The 6,835-nt window shown below is 43.5% G+C and overlaps 1 pseudogene; it reads right to left on the bottom strand.

Moving 5' to 3' along the window:
• Positions 1-4,274: 4,274 nt before the first annotated feature.
• Positions 4,275-5,501, bottom strand: LOC112404881 (non-histone chromosomal protein HMG-14 pseudogene; annotated as a pseudogene).
• Positions 5,502-6,835: the final 1,334 nt, after the last annotated feature.

Here is a 6,835-nt window from a genome sequence, read left to right as displayed (position 1 = left end):
CCAGGCTCTGTAAAGTGTGACATCTCCCTGTTCCCTCCTTCAGGGCTTAGAAGCAGGGACTGGACCTGACATCAGTGACTAAATACTCACATCATAGCTCTTAAAAGCCAATGTATGGTCCAGTGACTGGATTGGTACTGGTTGGTCATTAGCTTTCCCAGATCTGTTTTCTGATACAAAAAAAAAAAAAAAATTGGCTTCATCAATACAGAAAACTTCCCTGTCATGTTTACCCCTGTACTTCATCATATAGAAAAATTCCTGGTGCATATCACTTAATAAATATTTGGCCAATGAATGAACAAAAGGATAATTGGATGCATGAATGAGTTGAGTTTTTCCTGAAGCTGAATACATTCATTTTCAGAACAAAAATTTCTGATATTATGTCCTTTTTACCTTTTGGCCCTTATAATGTTTATTTTGTAATAATTATTACATAAGGTAAAAGTGTTATTAGAGAGATTTTAGGCAAAAGGGAACTATTAAGCAACCTGAGGTCAGTGCCCAAAATTCCCACACTGGTCCAGAAAATTCAAAATTTGGAAATCACTGGCCCAAAGCATGTTCTTTCTTGCTGTTGCCTTGTCTCTAGTGATGTTATCCTTTTCTTCATAAAATTTACCTCAGAAGGGGTGATAAAAGTGAATAATAAAAGTGAATTTTTATGAACCAAAGTGAAAAACACCATTCAGATTCAGAAACACCAACATTGTTGAGCGTATCCCTTGTTCCGGGCCCTGTGCTATGGGCATTCACACACTATCCTGCTTAAGTCCTGACAGGTGTGCATTATTGTTTCACTTTTTACAGGTGAGGTGAAAAGTGAGCTAGATTTTGGGTGGTCCATATCCTCTCACAGAAAAAAAAGACCTAGAGGACTGAGGAGGTCTAAGAGAGGTTAATGGAAGACGTAGGAATGAACCGAGACTTGCCGGTCAAGGGTGATTTGGTTGGGAAGAGAATGACTTAGTGATAACAGTAAAGATGAGGAGGAATAATAAGCACCATGTAGTTTGGAACAGAGTCCAGACTGATCTGAGTGGAAAGCAAGCGGCAGATAGGAAGACTGTGGATGCACAGATGATTGGACAAGATCATCGTTTCACAAGTCATGACACTTCAAGACAGTATGTTCTAAAGCTTGCTAACTTCTCAGATTCCTGAAAGAAATATTTGTCTCTTTGTTTACTTGACTGTTTTTGGCTTCTCATCATATTGCTTGGGAAGATGATTATGCTTTTAAGTGCTGGGTATGTTTCCTATAAGAAATATTCTTTGCATCCCTGTTGCTGAGTGTGCAATGTATTCTGTTTTCTATAAGAGCCCAGACTGTTGAGTTAGAAGTTTCCAAAAGGAGCAGAAGCCCAGCCTATTATAAATGTCCAGCTCCAGAAATGCATGCTTAAGCTTGGTGTGAACATTATATGACATTATTATTATTATAAAGTCCTGCTTTTTCTATTGGTGATAGCCTATGGATCTCAGGATATGTCCACCATTTTTAACTCTGAGGCATTTCATTTGAAGAGTGAAAAGTTGATAAACTTGGCAACATGTGTATATATGAAGCACCTAGTTCAATGCTATGTGGCAGGTGTTCAGTAAATTGTAGCTATAGTTGATTCTCATTATTTGTGGATTCCATATTTGCAAATTTGCCTACTTGATGAAATTTACTTGTAACTCCAAAATCAATACAGCACTTTCATGGTCATTGTGGATATGGACAGAGCAGTGAAAACTTTGAGTCCTCTGGCATGCACTTTCCCAGTTGAGGAGGAACAAGGCAATGCTCTGCCTTACTGTGTCAAGTTCTCATACTGTAAACAAGTGTCTTTTTGGTGGTCTACTTAGTGGTCTTTTTTCAAAAAGGCTTTTTGGGTGATTTCATTGTTTAAAATGATTCCCAAGTGTATTGCTGAAGTGTTTTCCAGTCTTCCTAAGCACAAGAAGCACCTTATAGAACAAAGTATGTGTGTTAGGTAAGCTTTGTTCAGGCTTAAGTTAGTGTTGCTGGTCAAGAGTTCAATGTTAATGAATCCATATTATATTAAATAAGGAAATAAGGTATCTTTAAACAGAAACAGGTAAAACAAGGTTATGCATTGATTGGTTGATGAAAATGTGACCACAGGCTTTGAGGAAACCTAACCCTGCATTTTTCCTAGGAGCAATGGTTCCATACTTGCTAATGTGTTCCCAGCAACTTTGTAGAACGTAACTACCAGAAATGGCAAGAAACTACTGCATTTATTATAGCAGTCATTCAAGAAGGTCAAACTGTGTGGTTGCTGCCTAAGCCCAATCTATTAAGAGTGTCAATGATTTTATAACTTTATATCAGATACCACCTTCTTTCCTCTGCTTCGACCTTCCCAAGATTCCCAAAGTAGTGTCTCTTCATGGTGCCCATTCAGTGCAATGTTTCTTCGGTTCTTGAGCCAATCTTGTCTAGGGCAGAAAGTTAACAATCCCTGCCCCAGGTCCACCATTTGTTATGTTTGGCATGAAGTCAGACCCTCACCCCCTACTCCTGCCAGACCTGGATGCCCACTAGAGTGACTGATCTCTCAGACTGAATACTTGTGTCTACCTCACAGCCCATCATCCTGGAATCCTGTGTCCACGGATGAGCCCTGAGGGTTCACATTACCACTGAATCTCATTACCTCAGTGTTTCTTATAACTAAGCGTCTACCATGTTACAGGCATCCACCTAGTCAAGTTTTTACTCTCAAGGGGAGGGAGACCCATCAAGGGATGCAATATAATGTAGTCAATGATTTGTAGATGTAGATGATGCTGTGGGGGTACAGAGGAGGGATGTTAAATCCAACAGGAAGGCTTCCCAGAAAATGTAGTATTAGAACCTAGTCTCAAAGAGTAAGGAATTGGCCAGGCAAAGAAGAGGATGAAGGGTGTATAAAGATGTCGCAGATAAACGAAACAGCATAAGCAAAGGCATGGACACATGAAAAAGCATGGATTATTCTGGAAATCACAAACATTTAAATATTGCTGGTTATAACATGTAAGGGGACAAGAGATGGGAAATGAGGCTGGCTAGGGAGGCAATCTGTCATATCATACTCTCTGTCATGTCAGTGACGGGGAGCCAATGAAACAGAGTAACCCAAAACACATGGTTGGATTTGAGTTACACGAAGACCACTCTGGTGTCTGTTGGAAGGATGAGTCTGAGGGTTGCCAAACTGGAAGCAAGGAGACAAGTTTTAAGCTTTTCCAATAGTTCTGGTAGGAAATGTTGAGGTCCTGAGCTAGAGCAGCAGAGGGACTAGAGGGGAGAGGAATATGAGATGGTAAAATCAGTGGGCCTTAGTGATTGTATTAGGATAAGCTGGATAATGCTTCAGTTAACAAATGATCCCCACAGCTCAGTGACTTACTGCAAAAGTTTGTCAGTTGTGCAGCATCTTCTGCAGATTCAAGCAGCTCACCAAAGCAGCCACCCTCCTGAGATGCCTCGGTTAGATAGGCTTCTTTGATTTGGTGACTCAGCATCTCAACAGAAGACCTCTGCATTCACAACAGGACAAGAGCTATTTCAGGCAAAGAGAATTGAGAGTTTTTCACTACTTTAGCCCAGAAATAATATGTGAATTTTCATTCACATTTCACTGGACCAAACTAGTTGTACGGCTGCACTTAACTGGAATTGGGATGGTAAGTGTAGTCTCTCATATGCCCAGAAAAGAAGAATTTGATATTGGTAATCACGGGTGGTGTCCACCACAGCCCAAGGTCTAGTCCATGGTGGAACAGAGATGAGATAGCCACTACAGTGATATATGAACATGGTAGATGGAGACGTGAAAGGAGTTTATGATTTCCTTCAGGTTTCTAGCTTGAGAAAATGGAGGTTGACGGTGCCAGTGAGACAGGGAAGACTGGAGGAGCAGCATATTTGAGGGAAAAATAACGGTTTTTGGACACATGAAACATCCCTAGGGTAAGCATTATATCCAGAGATAAGAAGCAAAAGGTAGAGTGGGGTGTTAGTGTTGAGCAAAGCTGAAAGCAGTTAGAATGTTGGAATAGATTAGAAGAAGCGGTGACTGAGTCACAGTCATGAGTGGAAGGTGAATAGATAAATTACCAGGAGAAGGTATCTGGGGAAGATATATAGGCTGGTACTCAAGGCTTTCAGCATTAGACACACATTTGCCTGATGCTGTAAGATGTTTTTTTGTTTTGTTTTGTTTCTTTCATAGTTGAGATTTTATTGGTTGTTTTGAGGCTCAGTACACAGACATTTCAATTTGTAAACAGTTCTCAACATACGTACCAAAAACCTTAAAAATCATGTAGTTGTGATTCTTTTCTGAACAGTTATTCCAGTGACTTTCCAGCTTAAAATCTGGGGGCAAATTTTCCTTCACAGGATATCAAGTACCAATATCTTCAAATATTGATATGCTGTTACATCGTAAGTCCCACTAATTCACAATTTAATATCACATACACTACATACGCAAATTGTCAATCGTTGACAGCACATTAACAGTTACTAGAAGAACTGGACTACCACGACCAAAGATGTTACGGAGTGCACAAAATTCTGCCCAGGAGAGCCAAGATCAAGAGGTGAGTGGTTTGCTTTAGGAAACAATTCTACCAAAAACAACGTGGGAAGAGAAGTAATTTAAAGTGTTTAAGACATTAAATGCACAACTGACTCCAAACTGCTATTTAGTATGCTTTGTATTATAGGATCCAAAAGCTACCCTCCATCGGTGGAATGTTAAGCTGACACCCAAGGCAATCAAAGCCTCCCATATTCAATATCCCACTATTTTCTGGTTGTACCAAAAAATAAACAACCAGCAAATGATTTCACCTCTGAAAAAAAGCATTTATACTTAAAAAATGGGATGAGGTGGGATTCCTTCCTTTTTAAAAATGTTTCTAGAGCTACTAAAAAACCTGCATCTACAAAAGAGTTGATAAAAATATTCCTCTGGATTGTACAAGAAGGGAAACAGGGACCACTGATCGGACCAGGTGTGTGATTTTACTCAGACTTGGCTTCTTTCTCTCCTGCTTCATCAGAAGCTGGGCTCTCCTCATTTTTAGTTTCGCCATTTTCTGCAGATGAGTCTTCTTCAGTCTCTTGGTTAGCCACTTCAGCCTGTTTTCCCTTTGCTCCCCTTTTCCCTTTTGTTTGCACTTTTTTGTTGGAATATTTATCCTTTCCTGGCGCCTTTTTTGGCTTCGTTTCCACTTTTGGAGGAGCCGGTTTAGCTGACAACCTCGCCGATCTCCTCTTGGGCTCCTCCTGCGCCGCCCCCTCGGCGGAGCTCACCTTCCTCTTGTGCATCGTGGCGGCGGGGCGGGCGCGTGCCAGGTGCCTGCGGGCCGCGGCGCGCCGAGAGCCTTCGCGAAGCTGGGCTGCCTGGCCTCTGCCGCTCCTGCCGCCGCCCGAGCTGCTGGGACCCGCGGCGGGGGCGGTGGAAGAACCGGATGGAACCGGATTGGGAGCCCGCCTCCTCCTCCCCACCGCGTCCCCCAGCCGCGGGCTCCCCCTCCCCGTCGTCCGGGCAGCCCCCCCACCGCCCCCGCCCATTGGCTGCTGGGCCCACCGCCTGTAAGATGTTTTAAAGAAGTCGTTAAATGCCTGTCATGGCTCTGAACCTTAGCTAGTGACTAGGGCCCTGGTTTTCCATCTCTCTTTAGCCATCCATCCTTCCCTGGACCTGGATCCTGCTCTAATAAATGAGCCTTCTAGAGCTTGGCCACATGTAGGCAGACTTCTCTTCCCTTACCTCCTGTCTAATCATACCTTGGAATATCTCCTACCTGGCACCAACAAAGGCCATAACCATAACAGAGCTGGCTACATCCTTTAGAGTCTGCCTTTGACCCTTGTCCCTGATCCAAACTCTCACGTAGGACACTGTCTCCAAACCCCATCCTGTGTCCCTCTCACAGGCCATTGCCTGGCCCTTGCTCACTAACCTACCTGCCAATTCGGAAAGCTGTGGTCCCAGCTTGCCTTAGGCCATGCCCTTAAGAATTCAAGAAGGTCAATAAAGCAATAGTCTTACATGTGTTTCCCAGAAAATATTTTCTAGCAATAAAGATTGAAGTTTCTCTGAAATTCATGGAGTGAGAGGTGGATGACATTATGCAAGAACCAGCCTGGAAGCATTAAGGCAATCAGTGGAGAGGTACATTTGCTCCCATCTGGACATGGGATTCTATGTCCAGAGTGCATGGCTGATATTAAAGAGAACCAAGCCCCGGGAAGAAAGAACTGTCAGGAAGCCCACAGAGACTACAGGAAATAGGTCAGAGCTGCCATCCTCATCTCCACTGTGCCAGGTGGAGACTGAAAATCCAAGATCAAGTCTGTGAAAGGACACAACAGATCCATTGTAACTGTAGGCATCAAGATTCAGGACCTGGGGAAGTGGAGCCGTGCCATGGCTTCAGGAACACCAAGGTCAGGGGCAGCTTGCAGAACCACATTGTTCCAGGAGTTCCTCTCTGAACAAGGCAGGGACTAAGTCTTGCCTTCCTGACCTGGCTTTCAGAAAAGCTGGCAGAAGCAAAGTGAAAGGCAGAAAAGCCTGCTAGGAACCTGGGGCAGGGCAGACCTTCTCCAACACAGGTTAAACTTTGAGACCCAGGGGATCAGGTAGGCAGTCTGGCTGCCCCAGGAGCCCCTCAAGGGCAAGCCTACCTGACAGAATCCTTAAAGCTTCTGAGCTTCTCTTTGACCTCCAACAACAGCTTCTTCCAAGCTCCCATAGGAAGCTGGGTGAGAGCAGCAGCTACTCTGGTCCAATATATCAGTGTGTTCTGGGAGATG

The sequence above is a fragment of the Neophocaena asiaeorientalis genome, unplaced genomic scaffold, assembly GCF_003031525.2.
Source record: "Neophocaena asiaeorientalis asiaeorientalis breed wild unplaced genomic scaffold, Neophocaena_asiaeorientalis_V1.1 scaffold100, whole genome shotgun sequence".
Taxonomy (NCBI): domain Eukaryota; kingdom Metazoa; phylum Chordata; class Mammalia; order Artiodactyla; family Phocoenidae; genus Neophocaena; species Neophocaena asiaeorientalis.
Note: the sequence above shows the minus strand (reverse complement) of the source record. Positions and strands in the feature narration are given on the sequence as shown.